The sequence below is a fragment of the Pelmatolapia mariae genome, linkage group LG10_11, assembly GCF_036321145.2.
Source record: "Pelmatolapia mariae isolate MD_Pm_ZW linkage group LG10_11, Pm_UMD_F_2, whole genome shotgun sequence".
NCBI classification, from domain to species: Eukaryota; Metazoa; Chordata; class Actinopteri; order Cichliformes; family Cichlidae; genus Pelmatolapia; species Pelmatolapia mariae.
The window spans coordinates 64,909,667-64,925,656 of NC_086236.1; positions in this window are offsets into that span (position 1 = coordinate 64,909,667).

A 15,990-nucleotide genomic window follows, 5' to 3' on the forward strand; every position below is an offset into this window, starting at 1 on the left:
CGAAAAACGATATTGTTACGGCCCTAGCTGGGCCTCCTGAAACTGCCCTTGTGTGGGTGTGGTGCTTTCTCTCTGCCTCCTCCTCTCTTGCTCCACCCCTCTGTCTCTCTCTCACTCTTCTCTCTACCCAGGACACAGCTGCTGTTCATTGGCCTCATTTACCACCTGGGCCCAGTCAGCAATCACCTCTCTGAGGTCATATAAGCTGGGGAAGAACTGAATGTGAGAGGGTGGTTTTCTCTAGTGTCTCCACTTTGTGTTTTAGGTGTGTGATTGTCCTGCCTGATAGCGTGGAGTTGTGGAAGCAGTGTGCAGTATAGCTGCTTCATATAAGTAGTGTGGGCTTGTGGGCCTCGGCAGCAGTAAAGCTAGCTGCTGCTAGTGACAGGGTGAGCTTGTGAGCCCCTGGAAGTGCCTCCTCGTGGTGTGGAGTTTTTTGTTTAGTTGTTGTGTTCTTTGTTGTTGCAACCTTTTTCCTTTTTCCAAGTGTTATTGGTAAAACGGCGTTGCCGGCTCTTTATGTTAAGATTATCTATAATAAAGACTATTTTATTTACTAAAAACACCTCTGTCTGTTTTCCTTTCATTCTGTTTCCGGACTCATTTGTTACTGGTCCCCTCACTCGCATGCCTAGACCCCTTCGGGGGGGACGTAACAGATATTAAATGAGGAAGTAACACAAAATCCACTGCAACGGCAAAACTGGATGTTTGTTACCAGAAGTAACACACTCCTGCCTACTTTTCTGACTATGATCTCTGTAGCACATCTTACACCACTGAACATGCTAGAAACATTTGTATTCATGTAGTAATAATGCTATCGTAGAGATCAAATGACTGATTGATGTTTTCATCTTTAAACAGGAGGCTGAAAACTGAGGCTGAAACTCCAATACACTATTTCTGCAAATAAAGGTTGTATTACATTGCTATTAATGTTGAAAAAAAACCCAACAGATTTTGTTCCTTATTTTCTTACTACTCTCGACCTAAATGTGTCAATAACAAAACAAATTATTAAATTCAATAAGTAACACAGAGTATATAGTGCAGTCTTACAAATATCTTGGCACAATTTGTGACCATCCAGGGCTCTAGACTAACTTTTTGCCACGGTTGCACTGGTGCGCCTAACTTTTTTTCTTAGGTGGACCAGCATTAAAGTTAGGCACACCCAAATTTTTCAACTGCATCGCTTAACCCCACTGTTTTACATGTTCACTTTTTTTTTTAAGCTGCTGTCCATACAGACACTATTATTTGTAAATGATTAACTAACAATCTTGTCAACACAAGGTTCTTTATTTGGAGCACATTTCTACAAGAAAGATAAGTTACTGAAAAACTGCTTGTGCTTAAAGTGCTTTGGCACTCTTTGGCAATATTGTAGACAATGTTCAACTTAATCATCACAGTGGCCTCCTCTGACGACCTGTTTGCTGCTGCCTGCCACTGAAAGGCAGCGGGGAGAGGGGACACTTGGGCAGAGCATTTATCACGACATATAATGTGTTTTCTGGATACACTGTGCTTTTTCAGCGTTCAAAGATTGATGGCTCCATGTCAGAGCACTGGCTATGAATTTCAGACAGATCAGGCCTTAACAAAAAAGTTATCAATAGTTCTTTTCATCTTTTCTTATTACCCACAGCTACATCTACTCCTAGGCTACTCACTAGGCCTGGGTATCATCACTGATTTCTATAATCCATTTGATTCCGATTCACGAGGTCCCGATTCAGTTCGATTCAGTTTTGCCTCAGACAGTCAGAAATATTATAATTCTGATCATTTATCAGTACTGACACTTGTGAGACTTGTGTAAGCATCACAGCAGATGCCTTTGTGCCTTTGTGTCAAAGTAACTGAGGATAAAACAGAAAAACATGAAGGAGATTTTCCTGGCCTGGCTTTTTATAGTGGATAAACTTAAAAAATATTCTGCAATATTCTGCAATTTTGCATAATTTTAAAAAGTTTAAATTTCTTCAGTATTGAACAGCAGAAATAGGCTTTCTTGTCCGGAGTCATTTAATTTAAAAAAATAAATAAAATAAAAAAAGACAGCGCTGTAAACAACGGCAGACTGGTGGGTAATAATTCGAATGAATAATGCAGAAAACAGAGATTTGAGATGGGAAACTGTACTTGAAGTACAGAGAGAGAGAGAGAGCTGTGCATGAATTGTGTGCATGAAAGCAAAAGTAAGAGGGAATTAATGACGACATTTATGAAATGTGAAGCGTAATTTGGATTTTCTTTTGCTGCTGGTTCAATGATTTTTGGTTGGAGAGAGATAAAACCTGCAACTGTCGGCTTTCAGTCCCAACGCTGTGTCCGTGTGCGGGCCGTCGGGTGAGAAAGCCGAGAAAGAGAAAGCTGATTCTGATGCGTCGGGTTCGCGCTCTGTGTTTACGTCTTTGTGTGGAATCCGTGTACCTGCTCTCATTTGCTGTTTGGTGGTTGTTGAAATAGTTTTGTGAGCCTTAACCTGAGATTCTGGCGTTTCTGGCAAAATACATTTAGATTTATAAGTCGAGTCAGGATTTAATGAATCGATATCGCTTTATTCAAGCTACTCACCCCTTTCTATCTGCCTGCACTTGCAGAGAATTGCAGAGAATTCTATTTTATTTTTTTACTCGAAAAGTTGGTGCGACCTAGGATTTTTTTAGTCGCATCATTGAAAAACCCGAGTTCCGAAAGTTGCCTTCAGGTTGCTGTTTCCTTTACCCAAAACTAGAACAAGCACATACTTAAAATTCTTCATTTCCCTCAAATATTGGATTACTTAATGCTAACAGGGGTCATTTAGATACATTTTTCTGTGATTGTTCACATATTTCCTTTAGACTTTTAGAAATTTGTCGTGGTTATTTTATTTGTTTGTTTTATTTTTTATGTATTAATTTGTTTCACTTCTTTACTTGACCTCATTTCTCATTTATCTCTGCCTTGCCATGCAACAGTGTTCGACATTAGTAAAGACTGTGGGATGTCTGAGTGCGGTAGAAGGTTATGTGATTAACCTCCTCCTGTTCAACTGTCATAAGCCATTCAGTGAGAATTTTTTTTAACAATTATTATTTCATACCATTGACTGCATACAATTAAAAGTGAAGCTAAAACATCTCTATCGCCCTCTGGTGTCTGGCTGCAGTAAAGGTCATAAAACCCACATTATCCGTGTTAGCAGATTTTTCCAAAAGTTTTATTTTAATTACTGACTTGATGCTGTAAAGCTGGGCGCAATGTCGTGATGACAGCTTTGATTAGCATCTGCAGTTATGGAGAAGCTTGTGTATCTCTGTTCAGGAAGACACTGAGAGAAGGTCCAGCATTTACGTTAACATGCCAGATGTATGGCAGAGAATATCCAAGTAGATAATAATTAATGTAATATTTTAATCATCTACAACATTAGTTAATATTAATTTTCATAATTTTCATTATCCTGTTAAAGCATTGCCGTGGACAATGTCGGGCTGACTCTTCAGACAATATTTGTTCATAATTAACCAGAATAATGGAACAACAGGGCGTAACGAACAAGGTCCTGGCTTTTTTAACTGATGATGGTGCTAACCTTATGTGTGCAAAGCAGATTGGGCATACTACCCATGTTTTACACACAATGTTTTTAACACGGATCACTGTGACTTGCTTGATATTCAGCAGAAAAGCTGTGCTATTGCTGCCTTTTTTCATACATATCACTAAACCTGCAGATTAGCTCGATGAAATTCAGGCAGCAGAAGAAAAACAAAAAAACTAATTCAAGCAGCTGAGACAAGGTGGAACTTTGTAGTCTACATGCGGGAGAGATTGTCTGCAGAAGATAGCAGTTACTACAGTCCCCTGTTTTCTTGGAAAGAGTTCAAGAGCTGGCAGTTCGTCTTGTAATCGGAAGGTTGCCGGTTCGAGCCCGGACTCCGACAGTCTCGGTCGTTGTGTCCTTGGGCAAGACACTTCACCCGTTGCCTACTGGTGGTGGTCAGAGGGCCCGGTGGCGCCAGTGTCCGGCAGCCTCGCCTCTGTCAGCGCGCCCCAGGGCAGCTGTGGCTACAATGTAGCTTGCCATCACCAGTGTGTGAATGTGTGGATGACTGAATGTAGTGTAAAGCACTTTGGGGTCCATAGGGACTAAGTAAAGCGCTATACAAATACAGGCCATTTACCATTTACCATATAAGGAAGAATGGTCTGTCATTACTCTCACCGTTGATGTACTGAGGCCATTTGAGGAAGCAGATGGGGATATCAACTGAAAAACATGTTTCCATTTCAAAGGTGATTTCCCTGATGTCACTGCTTCTCAGAACTTTGGAGCACCAAAGTAGCAATCTAGTTTCAGAGCTACTGAAGCATTTTATGGTCTTATCATCGGCACATACCTGGACAGTAGATTAAAAAATCTCTACAAATTTTGAGGCTTTCAAAACTGGACTGAAATCAGAATCAGAATTTTCTTTATTGTCATTGTCACAGGTACAACGAAATTAAAAGTGGTCCCCGATCAGTGCATCATCCCTAAAACTATGAAAAAATAAATAAAACAATAAAATTCAATAAAATCAATAAATAAAATACTTAAAGTGCTAATAAGAATAGTATGAGCACATATTCACATACATTCCCACATACATGCTTCAGTCAGTGCATAGATCAATACAAGAGTGGCGTGATGGACATTTGTTTGTAGCAGCATTCAGATGTGTTATTGCGGTTGGATAAAAGCTGTGTTTGAGTCTATTTGTCCTTACACTGATTGCTCTGTACCGTCTGTCCGAGGGCAACAGTTCAAACAGGGAGTAGCCAGGATGCAAGGTATCTTTTATAATGTTTTGAGCTTTTTTAAGACAGCGGGTTGAGGGCGTGGGGAGAGGGCAGCCAGTGATCCTTTGGGCGGTGTTAATGATCCCTTGGAGTGCTTTCCTCTGAGCCACTGTGCAGCTAGTGTCCCAGATGCATATGACATAGGTTAGTCAGAATGTCAGATGTCAGAATTTGACTCTGACATCTCAGCAGCACTGGATAACTGGCACTGATGCTCTCACTGAACTCCTCGGGTACTTAGAAGAGAGGCCAACTCCTCAATATCAGGATCTGTTATTTTGGTAGAAAAACAATGCACCAACACTCCCCTCTCTGAGCAACCAAAAAACACCTAGGCGTGGTTGCAACATCAGTGTCTGCTGATAGGATTTTTTCAAACACAGGATAGTTGCTGTAAGTCACATGTTCAATAAAAATAAATCTGTGTACATGCTACTGTTCCTGAACAAAAAGCTCCCACAAAACCTTTTTTTTTCTGGATAGTTTTAATGTCTTCTTGTATTGAATTTCCTAAACACATTTTCTACTTGAAAAAAAGTTTTATATTTTTTTCATGTTCAAATTTTTAAAATATATTTTTATATTGTTTCATTTTTGTATTGCAGTTTCTGAGCACTCTTCCTGAAATAAAGAATTAGTTTTATTTTGTTCTCAAGTGATAATTTGGTGCACTTTGTTTATTTAAGAAAAAAATCCTGACATCACAATGTATGGGGAAAATGATTTTGTTACTGTACTATTATTTTTTGAATAAAAACCTTTATAATAGTATCAGTATATGCTGGGCCCATATTTACTTAATATTGCATCAAAGCCAAAATCAGTGCCAAATCTTGGAGTTTTACAAATCACTCGAATTTGAGAAAAGAACGTTCTGCTTGAACGTTAATTAAAGTAAGTGCTGTAGTTTAGACAATAGTTTTACTGCTCTGACTGTACTGAACAGAAGGATGTTCAGATACTAAAACTGTTATACTGCCCAATCACCAGCTAACATTAGCCTTTCTGTACTTTTATTGTAAGTACCAAACTAACAGCAAAAGGCTCGATTTGTCTTCCGCTCCTGTGTAGAACTGATTAACAAATATCCTATTTCATGTTGATATGACTGTGTACACTAGACAAATTTTAATATGTTTGTCTGGAACAGGTCTCTCTTGTAAATGAGACGCTGAGTCTCAATGGGACTACCTGTATAAATAAATGTTAAATAAAAAATAAAATGTTCAACATGGAAACACCATTACACCACACACCTAACTCTAACCATGATCACATCCGAACCCTGACCCTCAGCAAAACTGTGCAAGTAATAAATAATATTTAATTGTTGTGAATGATTATTGTTATTTAAATATTACGTGTCTTTCTCTGATATGCCACTGTGGGCTTCATTTTCCTACGGATACTTTGTGGAGGGTATGGGTATTGAACTGCTTGCCCTGTGACTCTTCTACTTAAGCATTGTTAATTAATTGTTTGTAATTAGTTCCCATCATAACTAGGATTTCATGTTCCAACAATGTGTTAAATATTGTGCTTTACAGCCCTCATTTCCTCCTTATTAATCTTTCACACTTCCTGATTCACCATCTTCTGTCCTCCCCTCCCACCCTACCTGCCCCACATCCAATCCCTGTCCCATCCACCACCTGTCCCATCACCAAACATGAAAATTCCTCAGATTTAGGACTGGGACAAGACACAAATCACAGTATAATAAAAATTGAATCTTCAGAATTAAAATCAGGTTTGATTTCGATGGAGCATTAAAGAGATCAGTGAATATTCTTGGCAGGTAATGCAAAATTCTCTGCAGCCACTCAGTGAAATTGTTTAAGTTTGACCTAGCAGGCAATGATATGGAGCATAGAAGAGAACAAAATGAACTACACAACATGGGTGTGTTTTGTGTTAAAGCCAAAAAGGAATGTGTAAGTGGGAGTTACCCATATCTAATCTGTGTATATAAATATATATCTACTGAGAGATGAAAAAAATGAAAGTGCAAAGCCACGAGATATCTTAAAAGTACCAAAGTACAGTCACAAAACACAAAGGCTTTTTTTTTATTGTTTACCAAAATACCAAAAACATAAGCACTTAAAGTGACAGAAAGTTAAATAAGACACAACCACTTCTCAATCATGCTGGTGACAATTTGACACTTTTTTTTTTTTAATAACGCTCACATCTGGCTTTCATATAACATGAAAATCTTGTAAATGTTCACACAGTGTGTAACTGGGCAAACAATACCACGACAAGCATCAATGACACTTCTGATTTTCATACAGTTAGTTAAAAAAGAAAGAATGAACACAACCATCTGTCCCCATTCATGATTGAGGTGTGAGACAAACGACCACTGGTCCAAGTGCGTCAAAACAATGATTTTATTAGACATGTGTGGGAAGATACACAACACTACATTGTCAACAGAGATCTCTGCTCAAAGCATACTTTCAAAATAGTTTTATTATGTCAGGGTTCACGACCCTCCTCGCGTCAGAAAGAATATAACATGCGTAAGTTATAATTAATGACAGTTAAACAAGTTCCGTGTTCAACAACATTCTGCCCTATATGGCTGTCTCACCCTCCAGACGTTTCCTGTCGTCTTATTCATGGCATGCTTAACTTTAACACCTTCTGCATCACTAGTTGCTAAGCAAGCATAAAGCAAGATATGTTTCACCTTTACCCTAGAAATAAATCTATGTGATGTCTGTGTGTAAGCGTGCTGGCGTTGACCTTATTGCACTCTAAGTCACCTCTCACCATGTATCACCTGGACAGTCCCGCCAGATGAAGCTCATGACCCTCGAAAGACTGAATGCTTAACTCTTTTATGAGCACATTTTGCAATGTGTGTAATAACATGATTAAAACTATATTTTTAATAAATTGAATAAATGTTTTCATCAAATGCCACTACTCAAAGCTTAATAAAAAGGATATAGAAGAATAAACATGATATAAAAATGATATAATTCCCACACATCCAATTATATAAAATAGAGACTGCAACTTAAAAAAAACACAAATAAAACAGCTTCACAATACTTAAATTCTTACATTTAAAACCAGTCATCTTTTATATATGAGTTCCTGGGGAGACTCAAACCACGAACTTATAGATCACATTCTTATCCATCACATAGAATGTGTGTCCTATTACGGGTCCAGAATAATTATTCATTGTCGTCTACAATTTAGAAAGGTCTCGAATTCTTAATTACACATAAAAAAACAGGGTCACCATAAAATTACCTGTTGGTTTAGGCTTTGTATTTTCATGCTTCTTTAAAAGACAGAAGACGCCATACTTGGCTGAATTTTAAGCTCTGTTAGTAAGCTGCATCCTAAGCTGTACAGTAAGTGTCTAAAGCAGGGGTAGGCAACCTTTTTGATGACGAGTGCCATCTAAAATTTCCTCAGAAGTCAATGTGCCATATAATTGCATTAGCAATAAATTTAATAATGCTCTATATTAACAGTTGCTGCGCTGAGCTGAGACCTCCTGAAGCATTTCAAGGGTCGGAATGTGGAAATTTCAACATTGCTTGAAAAAACTGCCAGCTAGCAATGTCCCTCTCACCGGTAGGCTAAGTTATTTTTAGCCAATTACAAGTTGAATCTGGTAGTTGGGGTTGTTAGCTAAGATATCGTCATTAAGAAGCAGCACAACTAATGTGTCTATGCGAGCTAATTTGCGATGTGCACCGCTGGCCCAGCCATTTATTTTTTAATGCACCTTCTCAGATTAATTCACTGCGTGTCATGCCCAGGGCTGGACTGGGACAAAAAATCGGCCTGGGTATTTTGACTAGAGACCGGCTCACCAGGTATTAAAGCCATAAAGCCACCCCTGCACAGTTAGCAGCTGTCAGCTACTTAGAAAAGGATCCTGGTGTTATTTGTCTCTCAGAAACAATTCATAACTTCAACTCATTCATGTCACCTAAACGGTAAACGTTTCTCCATCACCTGTTCAGCTCTGATGAATCAGTAAGGACATCTCCTGGTTTCATCTTCATGTTTCCCTCTCACCACATATCCAAACCGAAATCATGACCAGCAGCTTTTACAGCTGTGGCTCCAGCAAACATCAGCTGATACTAGAAATTAATATTAAATAAATTCTAACAGCTGATCAAGCTTAAACGTGCTGCTGTTGTTTAGCGCGACATCCGCTGGTTTCCTTTTTCTGGCGCAAAGTGGGCGATAAACAAACAAGAGAGAAAAGCCGATCAGCTGATCATTGATCAGTTTCATGACTGAATGAGAGAACAAGAGGCAGCTGACAGCGTAACGACAGAATAAATCCAGCTTTGTGTCTTTTTTCATTCTAGCTGAAGTACGGGACAAACTGTTCTTTTCAGCTCAATACGAAACGCGTAATATTTTCTCTGAATGCGGGACAATTCCATTTTTTACAGGACGGTTGGCAACTCTACTAACTAACCTTATGAATAAAATAAAGTTCACTATCAGTAACATCATAGCACCCACCCAGCTGTATAGAAACTCCGTCATGCTAGCTAGTACGCAGTACGAGTTATTGTAACTGACTGTAAAAAGTCAGCATAACGAAAATAAACTCCACCTAAACTTGGTTTATATCTGACCCAGATAGACTGCAGGTCATAACTTCTTACCTGAAGTTCAGTTCACCTGACACTCGGACTGGCGGCTGCCTCGGGTCTGCTCCTCCTGCCTCCCCTTTCCCTCATCCACCCGCTGGCCTCTTTTGAAGCTCCGCCACCACCAAACAACTGAGTTCTTTTTACACATCTGCCAGCATCTGGCCAATCCACCACCTTTCATTGTTTATACGGTTATCAAAAAAAAAAAAAAATCATCGGCCCATAAAAACGAAAAATCACCATGGCCCACCGAGCAAATGCCCGGTATGCCCGATGGCCAGTCCAGCTATGGTCATGCCATCAGTTAACCCTTCGTGCCCAGGGTTGCCGACCCCTGGTCTAAAGCAAAGTGCTAGATACTTTTTAGTGAGAGTGAATGAATAGTAGAATTGTAAAGCGCTTTGGGCGCCTAGAAAAGCACTATATAAATGCAATCCATTATTATTATTATTGTTATTATTATTATTATAATGTGTGGTGAATAACAGATTAATAAAAATCTAGAATAACTTTCAAGAAAACTGAAGCAAAAAGAGGATGTTGGTAAAATTAACTCAACATTATTTCATATTGTTTGTCAGATATTTCCTTTCAAAATGATCAAAAAACACCAACATCACAAACACAGCAGAGTGGTCTGCTTAGGTGACTTGACTTAGCAGAGGTGAAGCCTAGCAGACTGACTCACATAGCTGCTTGTGTTGGCATACTTATCAGTCATAACAGCCATGCCCCAAACTTTAAGCCTTACCCAAAATTTCAATCTCAAAAAAATCAAAAAATCAGTAAATCAAGAAAAATCTTATCCTTTACGGTTGTTATAAAGACAGGTGTTAGCTAAGATATAAACATTTTATTTTGATGACTGAAGTTGGGCATTTTAACATGGGTGTCTATGGGATCTCAAGTGGCCACTGGTGGAATTACATTTTTTGGCATTTTCATGTTGGCTTCATTTTTTTTTAAATTAAAGTGAATGTAATTGTATCTCTATCTCTATCTTAAATGTTTTGTTATAGTTTGACTAAATGCATCAAGGACACATACAGATAACATAAAATCTATGTTTGTTAGCTCAAAAATGCAAAAATGTGATATATCTACTTTTGCACAGCGCTCTTGTCTTTAAATTTGACTTGTGTGTTTTCACACTCCACTTCCTTCCACGCATTTTTAGGTACTTCTTCGTCAACTAAACCTCAGAATTTCTGGTGCATTGCTCACATAATTTCTGCTAATTCCTCTCACAATGCACTTCTCCTCAAGATGAGAGCTACTAGGTGAATTCATGCCCTTTTCTTACTCTTGGTCTTCCACTACACATTCGAGTAAATTGCTTCACAACTGTCCTCCTCTTCTGAGTTTTCACTTTCTCTTTCTTCATTGTTTGTCCTAACATTTGGCAAGTTGGTGTTGCTTGGCCCAGCGATGGTTGCATGATGGATATTTTCTGGCACTTTCAGCCAATCAGTGTTTGCATAAATGCTATCTTCTGTTGCGTTTGGTGCCTACAATTGCACAGACAATATCAGTGGTGAAGATAATCTACTCGTCCCTGTGTGGTTTTATAAGTATCAAACTTTAAAAAAAATTGTTTTAAAAAGTCAAAGTACCTCATTTTCTTCCAAAGTTATAGGCCGACACGTAGCAACTGTATTGCTTTCATCTGGTAACTGACTTTTAGGTTTACAGGGATTCTTCTGAGCCCTGAAAAATAACATAGAACATAAAGCATATATATGGTTACAATTCATACATCAAAGTTTTACCACTGCTCAGTTTTTAGCACACAGGACAAATTAACAAGAGCTGCTGAAAGAAAATCTGATTGACATTAAACCTACTCATTAGTGTTATTATTTTTTTCTAATGGGTGAAGGCCCAAACAAGAAACAGTAATTATGAGTATTCAGACAAAAATAATTTAAAAGCAGGCAAATAAAACTTAGTAAGATGATGAACTGTGGGTAGATTTAACAATGTTCCATGAAATTTTGCAGTTGTTTACCTACCTGATAAAAAACAGCACAACACATATTAGTACCAGCAGTAATGCTGTAAGAGCAGAGATGATCACTGGATACAGAACTGAATCTAAAAAACAGAAATATCATGTGTAAAAATATCAGCTTTGTTTTTTCTTACTTATGTGTACAATAAATGCATTGTTTTAATCACCAATACTATTTATATGGAATACAATTAACAATATCTAGAATCTCAAAATGAAAAAAGTTTTCAACAAAACCAACAGATTGATTGCTCACATGGATTCAGGGAATCTAAAACTTATTGGAAATAAATTTCTGCAACTGAATATGAGAGCAGTCTGGATGAAATCCCCACAATATCTCTTATTGGCCTGTGTAGAGTACAGTATATCACTGACTAAGTCTACCACTACTTCACAGAAATTACTGACAAGTGAAACAAAAACAACTCGTAAAATGTTGTGAGTGAAGATGGTCATGACCCAAAGTGAAGTTCTTTATGAACATGCAATACTTTATTATTGACATTATTTTACGGACTCTTTTTGAACTCGTTGCAGTTTTGCACTAAGAAGGAGTGTTATCTTTAATGCTTTAAAGTTTAGTTGTTCCCCATTAATCTGTGGCATGCCATGGTCTGCGGTGCCACTGCAGGGTAGGCAGACGCACCTGCATGGCACCCACAATCACGCCTTGCCAGCTTAAAGTGTGTGGTGGTTGCTGAATGTTTGTTGTTGTTGTTGTATTGTGTAGCTGTCAGCTGAAAAGCTGCAGCCAGTGTGTAAACAAGCAACCGTGAATAAAGTGCTGAAAAGCATGAACGAGTGGTCAGATCTGTCATGCGTATTTCATGCAATCATATTGATTTGTCATGGTCTTGGGTTTTATGCCCAGGGTTTTGAGTTTATAGACTGTATTCTTGGATACTATTATCTATTTGGTGCCTAGTTTAAATTTTCATCATGTAGATTCTTCTTCTTCATGTAGTTTTTAGTTCCTAATTGCAGTTTCTGTTTGTAATAGTGTTTATTAGTTTCTTCAGTCTTTCCCTTTGTTTTCATTTTCTGTCTTTTCTCACAAGTTAGTCTTTCATCTTTGCAGCTGTTCCTAACTCAACTCCTTTTGTTGTATTCAGAATATCTCACACAGATGGGAAATGTGATATTTACACTGAACATCAATTTGAATGCTGCTGGAACGTCCAACTCCAATCTCATTTTCAGCATTGCAGAAAAAAGTCCGGCGGTCTCTGGAGACTTCAATGTTTAAACTGGTTCCTGTCCCAATAAAAGTCTCCTGTTCTGCATCACCCATGAACCAAGTGTAGTTCCTCACTGCTGGGTTGGCATTACTGCTGCAGGTCAGAATCACATTGCTGTTCTCTGGTACTGGACCAGAGGGACTGACTGAAAGTGTGATGTTTTTAGGTGAATCTGTAAAATGAGCACCAAACAGGCACACCTAAATGTTAAGACAGTTTTCTTATTGAAAAAATGTGAATAACTGGGATTGTATTGTGTTTTCTTTTATTACTATAATTACTTGCTCTTAAACACATAACACAAAATCCTATTTCTAAGGATGGCTAGAGAGCAAACCACAGAAATGTAGTTTCATCTAAAGTAAAAACTGAAAAGTAAAAATGAAATTAGTGTAAATATCTGGGTTGGTATGATTTGGATATTGTGCCCCTATTTTAGTTTTTTACTTGCTTAAAAATATGGGCAATTAAGCATTACCAATTAACCTAACACCCCTGCTCTTAAACACATAACACAAAATCTTACTTAGCACAAAGAACACAAATTTAGTTTTGTCTTAAGTAAAAAGTGGGGAATAAAATGGTGTTATTTTTTGGCCTGTAACCTTCTGAAGACAATATTACATAAATTGTACTCCCGTTTAATCCTATTAATGGAATTCTAGCATGATACTAGTCAGGGTATGTAAACTGTAAATCTGTGATATTAATACATACATTGAACGTCTATTTGTAGGTTGCTTGATCGTTGAAATCCAAGTGTATTTGTAACCTTGCAGAAAAAAATACTGTTGGTTGTTGAAACTGCAACATTTAAAGTTCGTCCAGTCCCCATAACAGTCTCTTTGTCTCCATCAGCTCTGTACCAGGTATAGGTTTCTACTGCTGGGTTGGCATTACTGCTGCATGTCAGAGTCACTTCTCTGTTTTCTACTACTGGACCAGAAGGACTGAATGAAATTATGATGTCTTTTGGTGGAACTGAAAGAGAAAAAAGAAGGGGAAAAAACAGAAAAGAATAGTTTTTAGTATTTGTAATTGCAAAAGTCACTGCACTTTGACTGAACTGTTATTGACAACCCCATTGCAGATCACATAGCTCCTGCATTTCAAACCCTGTTGCTGTTCTCTGGTACTGAACCAAAGAACTGATTGAAATTGTGTTGTTTTTAGGTAAATCTGCAAAACGAGCACCAAATCAATCTAGCTGAAATGTTAAGACAGTTTTATTATTGAAAAAAGTGTGAATATCTGGGATGGTATATTTTAGATATTGTGCCCCTATTTTGGTTTTTGTAATTACTTGCTCTTAAACACATAATGCAAAATCTGATTTCTAAGCATGGCTAGAGAGTAAACCACACACAAATTTAGTTTTCTCTTTAGTAAAACCTGAGAAGCATAAGTGACAAGTTGTTTTTCTTGGCCTGTAACCTTCTGAAGATAACTGCACTACCATTGAATACTATGAAAGAAAATATTGGTGGATACTAGTCAGGGTATGCAAATTGTAAATGTCTCATATTAATACATACATTAAACATCTACAGTTATTATCACTCGTCACATCCTGTTTATAACAGTGAAAATAAATAACATTCATACAAGAAATAAAATTGTCTTGTGTAAGCTGTATGTGGTGTTAAATAGGCCTACACTACTGTACTTTAATGTCGATCATAAGGGTGGTACTTCAAGAGCCATTTATTTTATGAGGTGGTACTCATTGTGAAAAGTTTGAGAACCACTGGCCTAGACCAATTTTGTGTTCCAGTCAAGCCATGATTGCGGTCACTCTGGGGACTTTCTCACTACTTTTCCAGTTTGGCCAAAGAAGCCTCCCCGCTGGTTTTTGGGGATACAGGTGGGCGGCTTCACTTTGCTTTCCAAGCCCCAACTTTTTTTTACCTGTCATGCTCTGTTTCAACCATATTCCTCAGTCTCTCCATGCCTTTGTTGACTCCTGGACTGAACAGAACCTAATTGACTCTGAGTAAGCCAGCTCTTTAGGGCTTCCTCTCTCACTATTGGATCCTCCCTTTCAGTACACTGCTCTAAACAACCAGATATTTGCCATGATCACTCATCAGACCAAACCAAACCCATCTGCTTAGTTTCTTCTCCTAACCACTGGAAGACCATCTCATTCCTTTACTTTCTCCTCACCTGACACACACCATTTGTCTTAGGCTCCCCCTGACTTGAGAAACATTACCTCCATATAGACTGGTCTAGAAGTAAAATTGTTTGCGCTTCCCTCTGGCTCCAATAACCGCGATCCTGCTCACACTAATTCCTCTCATCTCTCTGGGGTCCCGGAAAAATACCATGATCTCCAAGAAATATTTAGCCAGCTGGGGTGAGTTCTCTCTTTCCTTCCACAAAGGCCCTATGGCTGCCATCGACCTCCTGCCCGGAGAGCCTTCTCCGGTAGGTGCCGTATTTTTCTTGTTGGCCAAAAAGTACAAAACACTCAGACCATGTGTGGATTATCGAGACCTCGATGAAATCATAGTTAAAAAGACTGATTATATCCATAATCGACAGATTCTCAGCACATTTTCTGTCTGGACCTCGAAAAACTGCCCACTGCCTCTGAAGCTGCTAAATTGTTGGTCTCAACAATGGTTGAGAGGCTCAACCGAGAGCTCGAGACTGCCCTCTGCTGGCTCACCTCACAGAACTCCTCCACAAGGTCCCCTCAGCTGTCTTGGATTGAGTACTCATAGTATTCTCATAATTCTCTCACCTCCTCTACCACAGGCTTATCTTTGTTTGAGGCACCACTAGGACACCAGCCACCACTCTTTCCCGCAGTCGAGACTGATCTCACTGTCACCCCTGTCCAACACCTGTCATGGTCCTGGTTGAGTGTGTGTGCTTTTGGTGTATATCTCCACTTTGGCTCCTCAAGCTCCAGTCCCGCCCTTGGGCAGAGTCCCTGTTTCTTGCGTCCACCTCTCCTCACCTGCAGTGCATCGGTGGTATTAGCCCTGTATTTAGTAGTGTTTAATTTAGGACCCCGCCCCTCAGATCCTTCACAAAACATGCACACTGAAATCAGCAATATTTAACATAGTCACTCATTCTCAAACGCATAATACAAACTCTGACTTCTAAGCGTGGGAAGAGAGCAAACCACACAAATGTAGTTTTCTCTTAAGAAAAAAACTAAAAAGTAAAAATGATAAGTTGTTTGTCTTGGCCTGTAACATTCTGAAGACAATAATACATAAATTGCACTACCATT